The 22,630-nt window shown below is 43.0% G+C and overlaps 1 protein-coding gene across 37 annotated transcripts in view; it reads left to right on the top strand.

Annotated features, from left to right (window-relative positions):
- Positions 1 to 22,630, top strand: part of CACNA1C (calcium voltage-gated channel subunit alpha1 C) — a 727,463-nt gene that overhangs the window by 57,783 nt on the left and 647,050 nt on the right. The gene's annotated exons all lie outside the window — the stretch shown is intronic.

Here is a 22,630-nt window from a genome sequence, read left to right as displayed (position 1 = left end):
GTGTCTGTCCTGCGGGAGACCCTGCTCGCTGCGCCATTTGTCATGCGGGAGACCCTGCTCGCTGTGCCATTTGTCGTGCAGGGAGGCCTGCGGGGTCTCTGCTTCCGCTCCCCATACAAGAACGCAGGATATGGTGAGGCCAAAAAGGAACACCCACGGAGCCATAGGTAGGGGAGTCATACCACTATATTCTCGCTGGCGGCACTATACTCTCACTGGAGGCTGGATCCACACTGTCCGCAAACCGCCATCCACACTTGCCAGCCCAGCCACCATCTTCTTGCTAGCCCCCATTCTTCCTCTCTTCTCTCTGCTAGCACAGCCACAGCAGTTATATTAGTGGCCAATGGCTCATTGGTTACAGCTGACGGCCAACTAGCCACAGCTGATGGCCATCCAATCACATTGATGGCCATTTACTACCTGAGCCAGACACCTGTCTATGTGAGGCCGAGAGCCTGGAAACTTCTTTCTGGGGCTCTGCCCCCACAATGTCTGTGTTTGGGAGTGGGGTGGGTCAGAAAGGTGGAACCACAAGCTCCCATCTGGATCCTCTCCATGCTACTAAGTCTACACAGGGTTGACACAGACATGAGTTGGGGGGTACTGCCTGCGAATCCTAGTAACCAGAGATGGAGGGTGTGTTCTGGGGCACAACTTGGGGTAATTCCCATGGCCCCAAACACCCACCCGTCTCTGCATGCGCTCCTTCCCCATTTTAGATTTTGTCTGTCTATATTGTGACTCCCATAAGCTTCAGTGTCACAGACACTGAACATCAACCTGTCACCTACCATGTTTGGAGTCGCCTTCCGCAAGGAGGCTCAAGCCCACGCTTATGGATGGCATGCACTGAGAATGGGCTCTGCTGCTCTTGAAGAGGATTAAAAAATGGATGTAGCCCTTGGTTTTTCTTCCTTTACTAAATAAACCTACCAAATGCATCTTTACTTTAACAGAAGTCATTTAGGACAGCTGAAGTGTCTGAATAATTGACAAGCATGAAAACCTGCTGGAAATGGCAATGTTATTAGGCGGCTGTGTTTGTGGGTGTTCAGATGTGAATTAAACCAATCCATTACACTTGTTTGGCGTGCATTGGGGCTGCGATATTTTTATGCAGAAGCCATGAAAGGAGACACAGTTCAGTGGTGTTTATTAGTGACCTTGTCTTGTCCTCTGAATTATGGTCAGGCCGTTCAGAACATCAGGAGGTGGTGCTGACAGTCACGCCGTGTTTTCTGCGTATTCCATATCCGGGAGATGCTGCCGCCATCTCAGGCTTGGAGTTTGAAGTAGAGAGAGTGAATGTGGCTTTTTAAATCAGAAGTATTTATAGAACTAGGTTCTGATTTAACAATCCCTGAAGCCCTTGTGCTGGAAATAACAACACAAAGCAGTAGAGAGAGAGCCTCCCGCCCCATAAGACTCCCCCCACACACACACATAGTGTTTGCTCTTGAGGGCCTTCTTTGTGAAAAATTAAGGGTTTGCCAATATGACCAAAAGGATTTTAAACCGAAGATGGGGGTGGTGGAGGAAAATGCCCAGAGAATCCTACGGCACTGATGGGAGCAGTGACGTAGCTGAGGCATCCGTGAAGGTGTCTGCTGGCCTGGACTACCTCTAGAAAGAGGGTGGGTGGGCTCCCCAGTCCTGGACTTACAAGGAACCCTGGGGAATGTGTGGGCAGCACTTCCCACAGCAAGTGGAGCCCTGTCTCTGTCCAGCTGGGTCCTCTTCCTGGTGTCACATGACGTTCCTTCTCGGTGGTTCTCAGCCCGTTCGTTCACATGTCTGGGCTGCAAATCTATCCTGGAATGCTGGGGGGACTCAGGCATCTGATGCCTCTGGAACCCAGAACACTAATCCCCTTTTACCTGCGAACCCAGGCCACTTTGACACCTTCAGAACAGAAAAGTCTGACTGTATCTTCTATCTTGGAAACTTGACCTTCACCCCCATTCTTCCATTACATATGACTCATACTATAATTTTAAGAATAAAGATTTTCTGGCAATCTCATGCCAAAACAGATAAGACAAACAACAAAATCCCCCCCCCCCCCCAATTCCAAGTCAAATCTGCAGCAATTATCTCACTGCACAGCTAGAGTAACAGTCAGTGCCCAGGGCCACAGAAGACGCAGCTGCCAGTAAAGCTAAAGTAACCTAAGGCACCACGGGCGCTATAACATCCACACAAAGCGGTGATGTTTGCACCACGGTGTCACACCGCACGGGAAGGCAGCTCAGTTCTCGTAGCGGGTTTTCAGAGGGACACTGATAGAGAAAGAGATGAGGAAGGCAGAGGATGTGAAAGTAGCTCATGTTTTGGCCTGGAGAATAAAAGATTCATGGAGAGGAAGATTTTGTGTATGTTATTTGAATATGTTATCTATATTATAACATTTATTAATGATCTCAGCAATCCCATTCTGAATATCTGGTATGTGGTAGACCCTTGAAATATGTTGCCTCCTTTTAGTCCTCGCTACAACCCCATTAGGTGTGTATTATTGTTCCCATTAGACAGGTGATGAAACTGGAGTTTGGAAAAGCTAAGTGACTTGCCCAAATTCACACACTTAGTAAGTGACAAAGCTGAAATTCACATCCAAGTCCTTCTAGATCCAAAGGCCATCATATTCCTTCTCTTGTGTCTCCCTGGTATGTGGAAGAGAGTACACTTTCTCTGTGTGATGCCAGAGAACCGAATTAGAACTACAGGGAGGACATCAAAGGGATAGACTCTACTCAACTATGATGAAGAACTTTCTCATAGTAAGAGTTGTCCAGAGATGGAGTGACTCACCCCATCTGGACCTGAGTTTCTAGCTGCTCAGAGGTCTTCAGGCCAAGAACGAGAGGCTCGTGTTGAGAGTTATTTAATACTCTAAGAAGGAGATACCAGATGACCCCCGATGATCCTTCCTGTTTTATTCCTCTGTGCAAAGTAATCCCCCCAAACACACAATCTCAAATGGAGGTCAATGTAATATGCTAGGCCCATATCAATTTACTTTGAAACAATTCAAGTGCTAATTATGACATTTAGTAATATGAAAGCTTGCAGTTTCCCATTCACTCACTCATTCACTCATTCATTCATTCATTCACTCCACAGTCTTTTTCTGAGTGCCTACTATGAGCCAGGCCCTGGCGACGTGATGAATGACATGTAACCCTTGTCCTCAGCAGTATAGACGCAGGAAGGCAGAAAGATATGTAACAGGTGATTTTAATTCTTTGTGTAGCTATAATTAGAAAAGTATAGGATGTTAAGGGAGACCCAATCCAACTTTGTGGAAAGGGGGGGGGGCAGACTTAGGAGCTAGTAGGGTGAAGGGTGAAGAGGAACAGCACACGTAAAAGCCCTGGAGGCTTGAGAAACTATGGCCCAGATCAGAACTGCAAGCCGCCCCGTTGTACACGTCGGGTACGAGCGCCCCCTGCTGTTGCAGGAAGAGCTCAGCGCCCCTGCAGGGCGGGGCCTCCCCTCGACCCGCCTCCGGAGTGGAGCCCTCCGCGAGGATGCGCGTCTGTTCCAAGCAATGTCTCTGGCTCCCCCAGAACTTCCGCGTCAACGTCAAAGTCCTGAAAGGGGGCTGTTTCTCCTGAAATGTTCACTACGCCAGACCCATTCGGGATTTTTAAAAAAGAAAAGGGGTGACCGTTCTTTCTTCCACTGGGTGTTAGCCTTTGTCACTTAGAAACAAAGCAGGGTTGCTTGTGTCCCCTATGTTTCTTGGAGTACCTTGGTTCTGCTGGCGTCAGCTGCAGTCCATTGGAGTCACCCCGCAGGGAGAGGGTAGGGTGGTGTTGCAAGGGGACCGAAGCGGGGGAGGGGGTTCCTGCGAAACTGATGTCTCTGTTTCTCCCATCTCCCTTCTTTCCCCCCCCAGAAACCTCAGCACAACCTTCTTCCACGCAGACACCTTCCCACCTCATGCAAACAGTGCACTGAGGGTCTCCCACACTCTCAGCAACTTGGACGCATCTGAATCCCAGTGGGGGCAAAACCCAGATTCACCCTGGGGTCCCTGTAATGCACCTACATCCAGGTGTGATTTCAGAACCCTCAAATGTGACAGGTGAGGGGATCATCTTATTATTTTCCTACCTCCAAGACAGGACTGTACTTACACCATCTCAGACAGATGGCTAACTGTCCTATTTTAAAAGCTCTCCAGGGAGGACGATTTCACAATTCCCTGTGGCTGTCTGTTCTAGTATTTAATCATCTTCATTACCAGCGAGTTCTTATTTATGCCACATCTAAATCTCGTTGGTTGTGATTTAAGTCTTGTTCCTTGCGGGTAAACGCCATGGATCTTGTGCTTCAGGGCAGGGGAGGAATCTGTTCCTAATTTGGTGGCCTGGGACTCATCTATTTCAACACCCTTCTTTGGGGGTTATTTCCTTTATTGGTAAACATGCGGGTTGAGTTATGGGTGATTCCCAAGAACTCTTCTTGCTCTCAAATTAAAAGTGCCGCATAGGTGTTCTGGGCAATTCATGGAAATAATGCTTTGTTGCATGAAAAGCTTGTAGCTGAAATTTGAAACAATGCCACATAGACCTAGCCTCAGAAGCCATCTTTCCCTTAGTGACGCAGAATGAGACTATAGAAAGGAATGAACAGCTGAGGGGCTGCAGCACTCAAAGTTGGACCTTCCAGAGTCCCTGGAAGGTAGGCAACTTGGCCATCTGCAGAACAGAGAAGGGGTAGTCATGTTTTGTGGCTGCCCCAGCCTCTAGCTCCTGAAGTTGAGAAAGTGAACACTCAGAGGATGCCCCTGGTGTGCTAGGCTACATTTTCACCCTCCTCACCCTTCCCTATCTTTAAAAAGCCAGTGTCCTAGGAAGGGTAATACCCTAAGTCCTTGCCATGTTACTCTGTAGCGAGCTGTTAACTCCTATTAGAAGAAAGGAGCCTGCACAGAGTAGGGGCTGGGGTTACAGACAGGAGGGGATGGCAGGATGCCTGGGCAAGGGCGTTTGCCAGGAACAAAGACAAAGTCTCCATATCGAGCCAGAGGATACAGAAGACAAAGTTTACTTATTTCCCAGTTTCTCCAGAACATTCCTGTCTGCTACCTTTGGAATGCATGCCCTGAGGACATCTTGCTTTAGGGGAGAGTCATAGGGTGCAGTTCATCGCAGGCAAAGTTCCACCAGCTCAGCTGCCCAGGCCTCCTGCCTCATCTGTACATAGCGGTAAGTACAGCTTCAGCCAATGACAGGATGGTGTCACGAGACAGATTAACCTGCCATTCACTTGTATATTCTTACCTCCCCAAGCTCTTTAAAAGGAGACAGAAATAAAGACTTCGTTGTTGGGTAGGCATGCAAGGAATTTTAATCATCCGCACATGTAAATGTGAAATTGTACAATTCCTCTTGCTTTTATTACTGGGATCATCAAACACTACACTGGGTTCACTGTTGGCTGACAGCAATTCTTATGTTATTATTTCAGTGTTAGCCGGGGGTTAAAGTGTTTTAAGGACACAACTCAGTCTTGAAACTGTTAGTTAAAAGCCATAGGGTACTGAGGAGATTACATACTGTGTGATTCCAACTATACGACTTTCTAGAAAAGGCAAAACTATGGAGACAATAAAAATACCAGTGGGTGACAAGCGTAGTTGGGAGGAGATGCACAGGCAGAGCACAGAGGATTTTTAGGGCAGTGAAAATACCCTGTATGATGTTATAATGGTTCATATATGTCATTATACATTCATCTAAACCCACCGAACATACAACACCGAGAATAAACTCTCAGGTAAACTATGGGCTTTGGGTGATTTTGATGTGTCACTATTGGCTCATCCTGAGTAAAACACGTACTAGGGAGGAGATGTTAATAATGGGGGAGACGTGCATGATGGAGGGTAAGAGGTACGTGGGAAATCTCTGCTCCTTCCTATCAATGTTATTGTAAACCTAAAACTGCTCTCATAAATAAGGTCTTAAAAAACACACAAAGTAAAGCAAAACAAAACAACAACAACAAAAGTTTTGGGGGACACCAAAAATTGCTTTGCGCCTCTGAAGGGGAGAGAAAGGGCAGAAGATCCCATCTGAATCCAGTCTCCTGGGAAGAGGCAGTGCTCCCCACTTTGTTCAGATTAGGTGTGTGTGTGGGGGGGCACTGCAGAACCAGTTCTTTCATTGTATAGTCAGAGAAGGATTTAAATTTGCTCAGTATTCCAACTGTGCCCCCATGTGATTAATAGGACAAAGTCTGACGATACCGGAGCTTTCAATATAGCCTCCCCCCCTTCTCAAAGTTTGGGGATTGGCAGCCTCAGCGTCACCTTGTAAGAGAAACGCATGGTCTCAAGTGCTATCCACATCTAAAGAATCAGAATCTGTATTTGAACAAGATTCCCAGGTGACCTGAATGTACATTAAAGCTCGGGGAACACTGGGCTAGCTCACTGGAAGAATGGGTCCTTCCAGATGCATTCTGAGTGCGTGGTCGCAGGCAAAATTGAGAAGCAGGCAAAGTTTTCCTTTGGGACCATCCACTCTACTTTTCGGTATTCTTTTCTCTCATTCAAGCATCTTTCTCCCTCTATTCTATTTTACTCTCATCCCTTCCTCCCTGTCCCACCCCCCAAAAAACCAGACAGACAATATCAAAGACTGCACACTCAGTATGGCCCGAGTTCCTTGCATATAGTAGAACACAGACATGAGAAAGTAATTCATGTTAAATTGTTAGTGAGTTAGGAACTTGAAGAGTTCTTTCTCATAGAGTACTGTACTCTAAAATAGGATACTTAATGAATCATTCTTTAACCTAAAGATGACATTTCTGTTCGTAGAAATTGAGTCACTGTGGCACTCTAATGGAGACTGCAGATATCTGGGAATAGGGTGATTTCTTAATCACTCAGTTGACACTATGGAAGCACCCACTTAATCTAACTACATAACAGGCTGGCCTTTACTGAAAGGGTGACCCCTAAAACTTCTCAGACCTGGAAGTACTCATTATGCTCCCAGACACTGTGAGCTACTTTTCGCACACTTCTTTCTTATCTATATTACTTTGATGTACTTGGACACTTAAGATACAAAGTCCAGTTTTAAAAATAAGCAATGGATTTTAGGAGGGTTTTGATAAGCCAAAGAAACATAAAAGAACTGTTGAGACTTGAATCCGGAACTATTCCTGGAGATGGCTGGATCCATGCTGAATAGGGGGCCATGGTTTTGCCAGGCAGCTTTGACATGTGATGACGACTAATATGTCTTCAAGTGTCCATTTTCTTTCCAGTTACTGTAGGAACGCATCTGGCTTGCATGGTATTTCTCCTTTTCATCGTTGCTCTGATTTTTTTCTTATTCAAGTTACTTTCCAGGGATCCATTCCAATATCACAGCAATTCCCTGAGTGTCCTGGACCCAGGTGTTGTCAGAGGTGAAATCCCTAAACATGAATTTTGTCAATAAGCGCTTATAAAAGACAGATTCTGGGAAAAGGAAAGGGATAAATCCAGGTGTTACAGATGGGTCGTTGGCAAATGCAAGAATTGCAAATGTTATGTAAGCAAACACAGCTTTTATAAGTAGGAAATTGCAAAAGACAGATACAGTGAGTGATGAGCTGTGGGGCCAACAGTCAACCACTTGCACATAATGAGGGCCTCTTACTAGAAAAGCTAGAGCCAAAACTTTCAGGCAGAGTCCCAGCCCCCTAGCAGAGGGTCTTTTTAGCTAGGCAGGCTACTAAATAATGATAAGAGGACAAGTGAAGCAACCTCACTTTAAACTAATCTCCCGGGGTAACCTACCAGGGAGCTTTTTCAGGAACATTAGCTACCAGCTCAAGGCCAGCCTTTCATGTAGATACTTTTGTGAAATGATTAAGGGAAGTAGGGCAAGTCTCCTGGTCCCAAAATATCTCCTCTACCAGGCTGCAACATGCCTGAAATTGCACCATTAGCAATATATTCCTTTGGATTAACTTCCTGCCACCTTCAGTGATTGATAGAAGGAGCGTTCATTAATTTATCAAATGTTTCTTAAGCATGTACTATGAGCCAAACACTATTCTTGGTAAAGGAAATTTAAAGGCAAGTAGAACACGGTTCTTGCTCTTTAGGTGCTCAGTGTAGTCAAAGAGACAGGAGGTAAACAAATAACCAAATAAATAATAATAAGCAATATAACTGGAGCTTTGACACAGATCAATACAAGACTCTATGGGAGACAGTCTGGGGAGGTTTTAGGACATGATTCTCGAGCTGAGTCTTACAGGATGCAAAGGATGCCGGACAGATGCAAAGAATAGAGGCTGGCAACTTGGATGTGGGAGAGAAGGATTAATGGGGCCATGGGGCCCTATGGGTGGGGGGGAGCATCCCTGTACCTGGGCAGGAGGTTACTGTGGGTTCCTGTGGAACATCGTGGAGGTGTGTGATGCCCACTGTGTGTTCAGAGAGTGCTTTGAGGCGGGGGTCAGGAGCAGGATTTACACAAAGAGATGGAGGATGGCAAAGACCAATTTTCTCCTTGGCCACTTTGTTGAAAGTATGACAGCACCAGATTTTTCTTTCAAGTCATCCCCTCTTTATTCAACTTTTTGCCACCCACAGTCTGCTTTCCTACTCAACAGAGGCTCAGCCATAACTTCAGCACAGCAGATTTTGAGATTGGAGAGTAAAATTTCATTTGTGTGTGTGCGTGTGTGTGTGTGTGTGTGTGTGCGCGCGCGCGCATGTGCTTTAACATTCATAATTTGGGTATTGAAGATGGCTGAAGTGAAGTCTTTGTATAACGGGAAATATTTTAGCCCCTTGATAACCAACCCTCTGTAAAGTTGATCAGTCCCAGTAAACGGAGCTTGCTGTCTGCCAAACAATGCATCCTGACGGGGCTCTAGATAAATGCATAGTCCTGACAGCAAGCAGTTGAGTTAATCTAACTACTACCCTTACAGAACTTGCTTTCAGAGTTTTAAGGGAAATTTTCCAGCAGAAAATGGTTATTTGAATAAAATTGTTGAAATTTAGTTTGCCTTTCCTGAGAAATTTGGCAGAATTTGGTTCACAAAGTCTAAATGCAGGCGGGGTGCTGTGGGGATGTTCCATACTCATGACTTCCACTTCTGAAGAACTGGTTTCAAATATCTTCTCTTCAAATACATAACGGACTCTTACATAAGAGAGGCCAACTCTTCTCTTTGTCCAAAAAGGGAAAAAAGACAAAAAGAAAAGGGTTAGAATTGTGGTTCATGATATTTAGGTCGATCCAGGAATGATTACTGAGTGCTACCACAGAGTGTTAAAGATGACGTAACATTCTATCTTCCTGGTAATAAACACCCTGCTATTTCTATACTTATACTCACCATACCTTTTCATACTAGTATTTCATTTTATACTCAGAACCCTTCCCTTCAGGTGTTTCCCAGTTCATGGTTGAAGGAACTGATACTCAAAGAACTTAAGACTTAGCTAAAGTCACATCTGAATAGGAATAGATATAAGCCCTGAACTCAGAGTTCATCCTAATACCCAACTCAGTTGGCTCCTAGACCATAAACAAAGATACTACAGATTCAGATCTGTCCAATAAATCTTGATTGAAGGCCAGAATGGAAAGAATTCCTTCAGAGGCTGAGAAAATTCAATCTCAAGTCGATCAAAGGGTAGATACAGACAGTGACGTCCCAGCGTCTGCCTTGTTTGGCCTTTATGGATTAAAAACATACTTACAAATGGAAGGTTCTGCCATGGAAATGCAAATAATCTGGGCTCAAAAAGCCTCCTCGGGAGGGTTTGGATTGCCTTGCTGCTAAGGTTGTCTCTGTGCCCTCTCTGGGATAACGTGGCCACGTGACACTTGGCACTTCTTTCTCTAAGGATCTCAAAAAGGTGAATAACATTGATGAGGGAGGCAAATTGTCCAAGATCGTCTGGGGATAGAAAACAGAGTGAGAATGAGAAAGCAGAGATGTTCATTTGTTTCACAAGCATGTATTGATATGCCAGGTACCTGCTGTCGGTAGCCTGCCCTTCTTCTCACGAGCCAGCGCAGCCCATCAGCTGGACTGCCAGCGTGGGTCTGTCTCCCAGGACTGGGCCTGTGCTGAGTCAGGAGTCTCCACACTGTTTTACATGCACATTCCCCCAAAAGAGTATTGAAGAAGTATGTACCTCATCATACATTTTAAGTTGACATCCAAAAATTTTCATGATAAGTTTAAATGGTTGTAAATGATGCAATTTCTGGTGCTTTGTACATCTTGACAGTTTAAAACAAAACAAAATTGTTGCATCACTCTGTAAAAAGTTTCCAATGAAATATAAACATCATAGCTACTTGAAACCTTCTATTATCCACTCAAAAATACATAAAAGCTTATTTTTTAAAAAACAAAGATTTTGCATCATTCCTTTTCTCCTTGAAAAAATATTTCCATTCTGTTTCCTCCATAAAATTTTACCCTGAAACAATATATTTTTATGCTTGAAAGTCTTTCATTGATTACACTACCATACTACTCTGCAATAAAAAGAGGTATAGAAATTGAAATTGAAATTAAAAAATATTTCCTATGACTCTAAGGCTTGGTGCTACAAATTTCTTCTGGGTTGAATTATCATTGCAAATATTATTAATGTAAAATTGAAAAAAACAACATAATTACATTATGAGCTTTTAAAGTAATTACTAATATAAAATTTCAATAGTATTAGAACTATATCTCTTAAAAACATGGATGATTACAGAGGTATGGCGTCTGATTAAATGAGGCTTTCTAGACACCAGTATTTCAAATGTCTCCTTTGGTGCCCTGGAGGTAGTCACACCATGGGAAAGAGACCATGGAAGAAAGGGGTGGGTGGCGAGTGTGAAAGGCGTGCCTGCCTCTCTCCTGTAGTGTGGGGGAAGGATGGCTGTGAAAGGTCAGACGGTAAAGGAAAAGTGGCAGGCAGCCTCCAGTCTGTGCCCCAGGTTGTTCTCCAGCCAGTGTTAAGACTGAGTACCCATGAAAGTTGAGGATCTGGAAATTGATTCCATTAAAACCATCCATTTATACCACAAGGGTTACTCATACACCAGTGTGAAGATGCCATAAACTACTCCAAACATTTTCCAAGCCTATTTGGGAAATTGTTAACACGTATATGATTCATCCATACAAGAGCAGTTTGCATAAACTAGTCAATGTAAAAACAGCATAAATATCCCTTTACTTGCAGCAGATTTTGGGGTATTTCATCTGTAGAATCTGTTGAAGTAGATACTCACTGATTTATCTAGAACAAGTAAAAACTATTACATGCTGCATAAATTATAAATGTTCTCAATATTATCCCATCACAAGATCATTATGGTTATAACCTGCCCTCATAGGAATTAGAATCATTGACTGCTGATTGGAATGGAAACCAATTGCACTGATCAGAACTTGGCAAATCCCTAATCACACATGGGTCACACACACAGAGTTGTTGATTTACGCTAGTCTGTTCGTCAGGACAGGCAATGTTACACACTGGTGATGACTTCCAAATTCTTGAGATTTCATACAACAAATGTTTATTTCTTGTTCATCTTACATGTCCAGAGGGGTCAGTGGGAGAGGTTCCACTTTACAAAGTCCCTCAGAGATTAGGCTGAGGGATTCTGCTCCATCTTGGAGCTGTACTACATGGGTTATGTAGCAGAAGAGAGGAAGGGGAGCATCACAATGGGTCTTTTGTCAACTCAACGTGGAAGTGACACGTCACTTCTACTTACATTTCATTGGTCAGAACTGGTCCAATAGTGTGCCCAAATGCAAAGTGGTCGAGAAGTGTACTCTTCGTGTGCCCAGAAGGGGAGGAAAACATAATATTCTTAGAACTAAACTCAGTAGGAGGTGATATACGTGTCAATTTATAAGCAGCATTAGTCATTTTAGAAAAAAAATGATTTCCAAGTGTTGGTTAATAACAAAATAATGATGCAAAATATGGTTACAGAAGCAGGACTGAACATGAGAATGGCAGAAAATTTGAGTCTGATATGGAAAAAGGCAAAACTGATAAACTTCGAAAAAAATGAAATTTGTCTTCAAGTATGACTTTGACCTAAGATTCCTCTAATAGGTGGTGCTAGTTCTGCAGGGTCATATGAAGAGATGGTTGGAAGTGTCCTGCCACACTTAAAAACTCTGCCAAGTTCTTGGTTCTACCAGACTCCACCTGGCTGCTAATTGGAAATCATTTGGCAAGTTAATGATAGTCACTACTAAGAAGATATCCTTTTCATGGGCCATGTAAGCCCCTCGACTTTGCTTCAAGTTGTTATCTAAATATAGTATGGGGCACTGATTAATCTCACTGGAGGTGTTTAGCTATAACTTCTCTATCTCCTGGGACTTGGAAAATCGCCTTGAAACAATTTAGAAGATTGAGTGATTAAGCCAGATCTGGTATCAAGGGTAATTAGTTATAGGTCATTTCGGTTTACTTTTTGAGAATGTAAATATTTGGAGTTATTCCTACGTGTGTAGCCTATATTAGAATTCTTTTAGATTTGATACAGGGATGGGACTGCTGTAGGTTGACCTAAAGGCATCCCTATAAAAGATCCCCAGACTCTACAATCAGGACAGAATCATCTTTGATAACGAGGTCTTAGGGAACAAATACACTTTTTTGTCTGCTAAGGTGCCCTTGCCCCAAATGTTAGGCAAAGGGTTACTTGACCTATGTCAGACTAGGACCCAGATATTTTCAAGGCTGTGTGATTTCTGATATTATAGGAAAGCAAGCTAGGAATTAATGCCATGGAACTCTGAGAGGGATACATGCAAAGTGACCATTCAGGAAAGAATAATCCAGAGCACAAATATCAACTGAGCCATCATCCATGGATAAGAAGAAGAAGAACCAGGGGTCAGAGACAGAAAACATTATAGATTGAATGCCAGCCGACATATTGAAAGAAAGGTGAACTTACCAAGAGGTATATTAATAGGAAGGCTGTGAATTCAACACGAGTTGAAAGATGATTTCTGAGGGCCAGAGAAAGGTGTTTACTCTCAGGACCATGTTTTGAAGATAACAGAGAACTTGGAATGCATTCACAGAAGGGTAGAGGAGAAGAAAGAACGTTTAGAAAGCTGGTTAAAAGGGGAAGGTTCTGGAAGGCCTACTGAAGAGAAGAGAACATTTTCCAGTTTACTTTGAGAAAACACTATCTAGTGCCAGTGAATACTTTTGGAATTGGCCTGGAACTCTTAAGAAGGTCAAGGGGTTAGGGAAGCTTGGTAGCAGAATGAGTGCTGGGGTTCAAAGTCAGGTCCATTCCTACCCAGCTGAGCTGGTGTGGCCAAGTTACTTAACTTCTCCAAGCATTCAATTTCTCTAATTTAAAAACTGGGGATACTGTTTAACTCATAGAGTTTTTATAAATATGAGATTGAATATTGAGGGAAAGGAATGCCTTCTACAGTCCAGCAACTATACTAGATTCATTAACACGTTAGTTAAGTCTTCACATATGCCCATAATTTTCATTTTATAAATGAAGAAACTGAGTCTCAGAAAGAGAGAGAGGTTGCCAAAGTTTCAGTAACTAGTAATGTTGGATTTGAGATTTAAATGAGAATGGGTGAAGGGTTGTAAGTGTAAGTTAAGGTAGTATGGTGGGTTGAATGCTGGCCCCTCGAAATACATGTCCACATATTAATCTCTAGAAACTATGAATCTTACCTTACTTGGAAAAATGGTCTTTGTCAATATAATTAACTTAAGGACCTTGAGATGAAGATATCATCCTGGATTATCCAGTGGGCCCTAAATGTGATGACAAGTGTTTTGATAAATGAGAGGCAGAGGGAGATTTGACAGTCAGAAGGGGAGGAGGCCACAGGACCACAGAGACAGAGATTGGCGTGATGTGGCCATAAGTCAAGGAATGCCAGCAGCCACCAGAAACTGGAGAAGGCAAAGATTGGATTGTCCCTTGGAGGCCCTGAAGAGAGCATGACCCTGCTGGATTTTGGACTTTTTTTTTTTTTTTTTTACCATTAATGTCACTTTTTTTTTTATTATTAGTTTCTGGTGCACAAAACAATGTAATAGTTAGACATTTACCATTTATATCCCTCACACTGTGTCAATCCCCCTCCCCCCATCCACTATCCCTCTGATATCGCACACAGCCAATACCTTTCCACTGTCTCTATTCCTAATGCTGTACTCTGCTTCTTGTAACTACACACACACACACACACACACACACACACACACACACACACACACACTCACATATAAACTTGTAGTTGACATTCATTATTGTTCAGCTTCAGCTTCAGGTGTACAGCGCAGTGATCAGGCATCTACATCTTCTCTGAGGTGGTCTCCCTAACGAGACAAGTGTCCACTGGATACCCTACAAAATATTTACATTATTATTGATTACATTCCCCATTATTAACTTTCGTGATCCCGTGGCAATCTTGTGGTTACTGACTGTGCTTTCTAATACCCTCACCTACTCCCTTATCCCCACCCCCATCCCAGTTTTTTCTCTATGTCTCTGAAACTGTTTCTGATTAGTTCATTCATTTATTCTTTTCTTTACATTCCACGTATAAGTGAAATCATATGGTATTTGTCTTTCTCTGTCTGACTTATTTTACTTAACATAATGTTCTCTAGGTCCATCCATGTTGTTGCAAATGGTAAGATTTCTTTCTTCTTTATGGCTGCGTAATGCTCCATCATATAAATGTACCACAGTTTCTTAATCCAGTCACCTACCGATGGGTATTTCGGTTGTTTCCATGTCTTGGCTATTGTGTATAGTGCTGCAATAAACATAGAGGTACATAAATTTTTTTGAATTAGAGTTTTGGATTTCTCCGGATTGATAGCTAGGAGTGGAATTGCTGGATCATAAGGTAGTTCCATTTTCAGATTTTTGAGATACCTCCATACTGTTTTACATAGTGGCTGCACCAATCTGAAATCCCACCAACAGTGCACAAGTGTTCCCTTTTCTCCACATCCTCGCCAGCACTTGTTGTTTGTTGATTTATTGATGATAGCCATTTTGACTGGGGTGAGGTGGTATCTCATTGTGGTTTTTATTTGCATTTCTCTGATGGTTAGTGAGGTTGAGCATTTTTTCATATGTCTGTTTGCCATCTGTATGTCCTTTTTAGAAAAATGTCTCTTCATGTCCTCTGCCCATTTTCAATTGGGTTGTTTGTTTTTTTGGAGTTGAGTTTTTTTAATAAATTTGTGATATTAACCCCTTATCGGATATATCATTGGCAAATATCTTTTCGCATTCAGTAGGATTACTTTTTGTTTTATTGATAGTTTCCTTTGCTGTGAAAAAACTTTTTAGTTTGACGTAATCCCACATGTTTATTTTTTCTCTTACTTCCCTTGCCTGAGGGGATATATCAGTAAAAATCTTACTCTGGGTAATGTCTGTAAAGTTTCTTCCTATATTTTCTTCTAGGAATTTTATGGTTTCAGGTCTTACATTTAAGTCTTGAAGCCATTTTGATTTTATTTTTGTATATGGTGTAAGGAGGTGGTCCAGCTTCATTTTTTTGCATGTGTCTGTCCAGGTTTCCCAGCACCATTTATTGAATAGACTGTCTTTACCCCACCGTAAATTCTTGCTTCCATTGTCGTAGATTAAATGACCATATAGGCATGGATTTATTTCTGGACTCTCTATTCTGTTCCATTGATCTGTGGGTCTGTTTTTATGCCAGTACCATGCTGTTTTGATTACTGTAGCCTTGTAGTATAATTTGATGTCAGGTATCATTATACCTCCCACTTTGTTCTTATTTCTCAAGATTGCCAAGGCTATCCGTGGTCTTTTATGGTTCCATATAAATTTTAGGATTATATGTTCTATTTCTGTGAAAAACGTCATTGGTAGTTAGATAGGAATTACATTCAATGTGTATATTGCCTTAGGCAGTATGGACATTTTAACTATATTAATTCTTCCTATCCATGAACATGGTATGTGTTTCCATCTATTTGTATCTTTTTTCATTTCTTTCTTCAGTGTCTTATACTTTTCTGAGTACAGATCTTTTACTTCTTTGGTTAAATTTATTCCCAGGTATTTTATAGTCTTTGAAGCAATTGCAAATGGGATTGTTTTCTTATTTTCTCCTTCTGATGTTTTATTATTGGTTTACACAAATGCAACTGATTTCTGAATATTAATTTTGTGTCCTGCTACTTTACTAAATTCATTTATCAGCTCTAATAGTTTCTTGGTGGAGTCTTTAGGGTTCTCTCTATATGGTATCATGTCATCTGCATATAATGACAATTTTACTTCCTCCTTACCGATTTGGATGCCTTTTATTTCTTTTTTTTGTCTGATTGCTGTGGCTAGAACTTCCAGCACTATGTTGAATAGAAGCGGAGAAAGTGGACAACCTTGCCTTGTTCCTGATCTTAAGGGGGATGGTTTTAGCTTTTCCCCATTGAGTATGGACTGCGAGGCATTACTGATAAACCTGCTTTACTGTATCCAGTTGGGGTGCTTCCTAAAATAAGCTGCACTCTCAACCCTTACTATTCCCCCAAATAAGACAACCAAATTTTCGCTGTAATGGAGAAAGGTTTACAGCCCAAAGACTCTGGATTTTGGACTTCTAATCTCCAAAACTGAGAGAATAAACTTCTGTTGTTTTAAACCACCTGGTTAGTGTTGTTTTTTTTTTTTTTTTTTTTTTGCAGCCACAGGGCACTAATACATGTAGAAATGGCTTCCACTTTGTGATGGCCTTCGAGTACCTCAAAAGTGGACTCTATATTGGATTGGGTCTGAGCCTAGACTGAGGGGGTTCCTTCTGGGGATCAGCAGGTCACCCACATGAAACTGACTTCCTCAGGGCCTTGAGGAGCAATTAAGAAAATCTTTATGATGATTTAACTCTTCTTTTGGTATCAGCTTTTCTTTGCAAAAAGCCATAGGAGATGTGGCCATGTGGCCCCATTTAACAGATGAGCAAACAGGGGTACAGGCTGCTTATATGACTTAGCCTGGACTGTTGACTTGCTAAAGTAAAAAGAGAGCCATAATTTGAGCTCACATGTGGTGTATGAATTCTCCCACCAGGAGAGCCAGTCCCAGGATCAGGCAGTTGACCATTTTGCTGCTTTCTGTCTTTGGTGGTTAAATACAGTATTGCTGAAAATCACAAGGGTAGGCATTTATCACAATGTTGTTATCCCTGCCATTTAAGGTTGCTGTAGAATGAGGATTGAATTCCCCTCACACGCCAGAGACTCTGGCCTCCCCTTGGGATTGAAATTGGGATTGAGCTACCAGCAGAGTTCTCCTTAAATGAAATATATAAAGATAACCCAGTGGGTTAGCAGGGATCTGGTCTGTCCTGTGGCTGCTTGACAAGTAGGTGAAGAGAAGAGATTTCAATGTGATGTAGGTAAACTCTGCCAGGAGAGGTTCTTAAATACTGACATGGGTTGTGAAGGCATCGGTGTTATTGTGGGTCTTTCGAAACAAAGGGAAGTGTCAACTCTGCACCCTCTTCAGCTCTGCTCTCTGAATTGTGAGTTGGGAGAATTTTCCTGAAGCCTTCTTCTCCCTTCCATTTTAGTTCTAGTGCCTGAAATATCTTGTGTAGTAGAGTGGACTGCACGGCCTCTGGATTTGCATAGAATTGGGTTCAAATCCTAATTCTATTACTTACTGAAGAAGCAATCTTGGGCAAAAAAGTAACCTGTTAGCTACCATTTTATGCCTTTAAATGGGGGTGGTGAGTCTTTTTGGCCAGGTTATAGTGAAGTCAGAACACACAGAATCTTGATAAATCTTTCTTATGGGATAAAGGATAATAACTGTTAACATCAAATGACAACGCTGCACATTTCACATGCTTTACGTAGATTATTGAATTCACACAACCATCCTAGGGAGGAAGGTACCACCGTTAGCTCCATTTTGTAGAAACTGGACAGTAGGAGGTAAAATCAGGTGACAGTCCACACAGCTCATAGCAGGGAGACCCTGGTTCCATGCCTGGCCTGTCTCCAGAGACCGGGCTTCTCATTGCAGTTAAAGTTCCTGCCATAGTAACTGGCATTCACTAGGTGTTATCAAGTGGTGGCAATGGATTCAACAAATATATACTGAGAGCACCTATGTTATATGCCGGGCACTAACTATTTACTCATGAAAACATCTAAGCAAGTAACGTGGGAAAATGTGGGAATACTACACTGATGTGCCAGCGAGGTGTGATCAAGGAAGCAGTACCTGCACGAGTACCAGGCAGCAAGGGACTTGTCCTTACCCAACTGTGCGAGCTGGTGATGAGTCTGTGGAAGGCTGTTGCCGAAGTTGCTTTAGATCAGCAGAGCCAGAAGTCCAGAAGAAAAGCTGGATGTGATATAGGAGGCCAAACTGGAACCCTCAAAGACAAATGGGACCCCTATTTGTCTCTTGCCTCTTCCAACCTTGTTTATAAACATAAAGCTGGTACCCTGTACCACAGACCTGGACATATGCTTTGTCCAGGGCCCAGAGTCGCTGAAGGAGAAGAGCTGGCAGGAACTGGAGGAGCTGTGGGCCCACACCAGCAGGGGAAGCCAGCAGATGGGTGACACGGTGTTGCATGTGGAAGCAGTGCCTGGAGCCATGCCCTGACCCTCACAGCATGAAAGCTGTTGCTTCCCTTCTACCTTCCAAATGCCCCACAGTATCTTTTGTGAACAAGCCTAAGCTGGAAGCACACAGGAAGGGAATTCTGGGAAATATAGTTCATGCTTGGTTAAGTTGATGCAATACCAAACGAGTACACTGATGCTCCAATCTCTGGCCTCTGAGAAGGAATGGTTCTGGGTGGCCCTATATTGAGGTAAAGAGGGTAACCTCTTGGAAAGCACATTGAAGCAGGCCCTTTTGACTCACCTCTTCTGACTCTGACTTGCCATAAGGCTTGCCCATCACTTTTAGTCTGGTCTGAAATGCCCACCCTTATAGATATACACAGACGACCCTATGGGTTAGAAATGAAAGAATGAAACATATTCCCAGGTCACTGTGAGCACCTTATCTTGGTGCTCCTAGCTCTCTACCATCAGCACAGCGTGGCTGACCCTAACCAGGCACCTGAGGATGCAATGAGGAAACCTGAGCATTTGTAAGACATACCAAAGAGGTCATTTTTGCAGGCGGGTGTTGGCATTTAGTGCTGAGAGGCTGTAAAGGTAGGCAGAGGGAGAGGAAGGGAAGGGACACTTTGGAGCTTTGATGGGAGAGTTATTCCCAAGTGCTCTTGGCTAGGGAGCAGGGATAGGGCTCTTTCCTGAAGGTATGGGTCCCCAGGGAAGAGAAGGGCCTGCCTGGCAAACTGGCTGTCGAAGCCCTGGGTCAGACAGGAAAAAAGAAAAAATGTACCTGCAATTCCACTTCCCAAAGAAAGCTATCGTCAATATTTTGATGTGAGCTCTTTGTAGTCGCTTTCCCAGTTCAAATATATACCTGTCTTTAAAAGAAAAATGAAATCATAGCATACATGATATTTCATATAACATTTTATATAGAAGACCCTGTTTTTATTGTAGTGTAAACAGTCTTTTTTCCATTAACCCTTAATATTGTTCACATCTATGTAAAAATTTCACCCTCGTTTATCTATGAAGCATAGACTCTGAGGACAGATTGCTGAGGTTCACATCCCAGGTAGTCCAACATTTACTACCATGTTTCCCAAAAAATAGGGTCTTATATTAATTTTTGCTCCAAAAGACACATTAGGACGTATTTTCAGGGGATGTCTTATTTTTTTCATGTACAACAATCTACATTTATTCAAATACAGTCATGTCATCTTCTTCTGGAACATCGTCATAACATACTAAATGTATACGTCTGGCTGACGATCTTAACTGGGGCTTATTTTTGGGGTAGGTCTTACTTGTGGGGAAACATAGTAGCTGTGAAAACTTGGGCAAGAGAGTTAACTCTTCTGTGCTTTAGTTTCCTCACCTGTAAAAGGAGGATAAGAGTACAGTGATACCTCGGTTTTCGAACGTAATCTGTTCCAGAAGACTGTTCGAGTTCTGAAACATTCGAAAACAGCCGACAGCTAGGCCTCAGGATCTTGCACTTGGTGGAAGCTGCATGACATGTTCGACTTCCGAGGCGTGTTCGGAAACCGAAACATTTACTTCCGGGTTTACAGCGTTCACGTTCGTAAACCGAAATGTTCCTCAACAGAGATGTTCGAAAACTGAGGTACTACTGTACTCCCCTAGTTGTTCTGAGAAGCAAACAACTTTTTAGATGTGGATAATCTCTCAATGTTATTATGTAGTCAACCTTTTTTGTTGGATATTTAGATTGTTTCCAAGCTTTTCTCTCTTATAAATACACTGTAATTAACAAACTCAGTGCACTCTTAATTGCTTCCAAAGGAAATATTTGTGGTCAATTAAGGAATCTTTTCCAGAGTGAATCATGTGCTCAACGTACACCAACTGTCCATATGCACAAAGCAGTATGCTAGGCACAAAGAAAAATGAGCACAGTTCTCTTCCTTAAGACATTGAAAGCACAGTAGGGGGCAGATAAAAGGCACATTCGTATACAAATACAATACTATACAGAAATTCAACACTATGTAGATAGAGGTATAGACAAATGAAGAACTATGGGAGAGGAGAGAAGAGGGAGTTCCTTCAGCCAGAGAATTAAATCATGCAATAAAAAAGAAAGAAAAACTTCCTCCTCTGCTCCCACCATCTCCCAAATACCCAAATCAGAATTCAGAAGGGTTTCTGCCTGTCATGTCGAGAATTTGTTACCTCAATAGAGAACACCAAGGGCTGTGTTCCAAAGTTAGAAGCCGAGATATGGGCTTACATTGCAAGGCCAAACATTTAGGAAATACCTTTTTCTGGAAGGGAAAGAACACATTTCACAGCTGAAAAGAGAAGTGAAAAATGAAACTAAAGAAGCATGAAGGTAATATTTACTTGCTAGATTTATACAGTGCCTACCTTTAGAAAAGCCTGGCTATAAATCCAGCCTGTGCCCCCCTAACACACATACACTGTTCTCACTTATCTGGCTTTTTGTGAATTCTCTGCAGCACATTTTACAATCATTTCACTGTCATTTTAAACAGCACACTTCCCTGCCCCAACCCAGCTCACCCTGTCATACCCTCTAAGACCAAATGCAAATTTGGAGGCAGCCACTCCTGGCCTAAGTGCAGGCTCCACAGTTTACCAGCTGGGTGACCCTGGACATGTAACTTAAGTCTCTAAGTCTCAGCTTCCACATCCGTAAAATGGAGATAATAATAACAATACCATCTAGCATATAGGATTGCAAGGAGGATTACATGGCAATGCCTGTAAAGCAACTTTCACAGCACAGAACACACAATAGTGTCAGCTATTATTCTTCCTGTTCTACAGCATAGAAATAGTGTGTGTGTGTGTGTGTGTGAGAGAGAGAGAGAGAGAGAGAGAGAGAGAGAGAGAGAGAGAGAGAGAATCATTCCTGGAGTGTTTGGGGAACAGTAAGGATGCCTGTGTGGCTGGGCAAGCAGGAGAGCAGTAGGAGAGGACAAGAGAAGTTGTACACACTGTTCACGTGGATCCGTGCAGGCTGCTCTAAGGACCTTGGCTTTTCCTAAGTGACGTGGAGTGCCTGTGGCGGGCTCTGACCAGAGAAGTGCTGTGATATGACATTTTAAATAGATTATCTGACTGTCAATTGAGAATAAACCACAGGAGGGGTGGGGAGGGGAGACCAGGGAGAGCAGCCTCTGTACAAACCTAGGTGAAAGAAGATGTTGGCTCAGATTTGAAGGCAGCAGGGGGAAGAACTGAGAAGTGGCTTTAGCTGAAGGTAGAACCAAGGAGGTTTCCTGAAGGATTAGATGTGGGGGTATGAGAGAAAGGAGTCTGGAATGATTCCAGGTTTTGGGCCCCATCAAATGCAATGGGGAAGGCCATGTGAGGAGCAGGTTTGTACGGAAAAAAGGAATTCAGTGTTTGGATATGTTAGGTTTGAGTTGTCTATTGATCACCTAAGTGGAGACAGAGGTTGGTTGTATAGCCTCGCATTCAGGAAGAGAGGTCTGGGCTGGAGATACAAATTTGATATAGGCAGCTGCTTAAACCCATGGAGATGGATAGGATCAGCCAGGGAATGAGTGGAGATGCGAGGTGAGGTCTGAGAACATGAAGGGTTTGCGGGCTCCTCTGCCAAGGCTCAGGAAGCCCACTTTGGAGGATCCCGGGCCTGCAGGGGGTGCGGTGGTACTTGCTGTGGCTGCGATGAGTTGGAGAGAAATGTTTGCTTCTTATGGAAGGAGAAGCGCTCAACAGATTCCTGCCGGAGTGGCAAAAATAATTAAGAGAAGTAGGTAAGGATATCCTAGTAGAGCACGTGCTCGGCTGCCTCCAAGGAATTAGAATACCTGGGTCTATTAATCTGTTCAGACATCTGGGCACCACTGCTTTCCCTGCGAAGCTCCGCCCTCGGGCTCTCTTCCCCCCCCCCCCCCCCCCCCCGTCTTCCGATCCTAGCCTCTGTATGTCTGTATGTCACTTCTACAACCACTTTGATTATAATTGATCAGG

This window comes from Rhinolophus sinicus, linkage group LG02 (genome assembly GCF_036562045.2).
Source record: "Rhinolophus sinicus isolate RSC01 linkage group LG02, ASM3656204v1, whole genome shotgun sequence".
Taxonomy (NCBI): Eukaryota; Metazoa; Chordata; class Mammalia; order Chiroptera; family Rhinolophidae; genus Rhinolophus; species Rhinolophus sinicus.
Note: the sequence above shows the minus strand (reverse complement) of the source record. Positions and strands in the feature narration are given on the sequence as shown.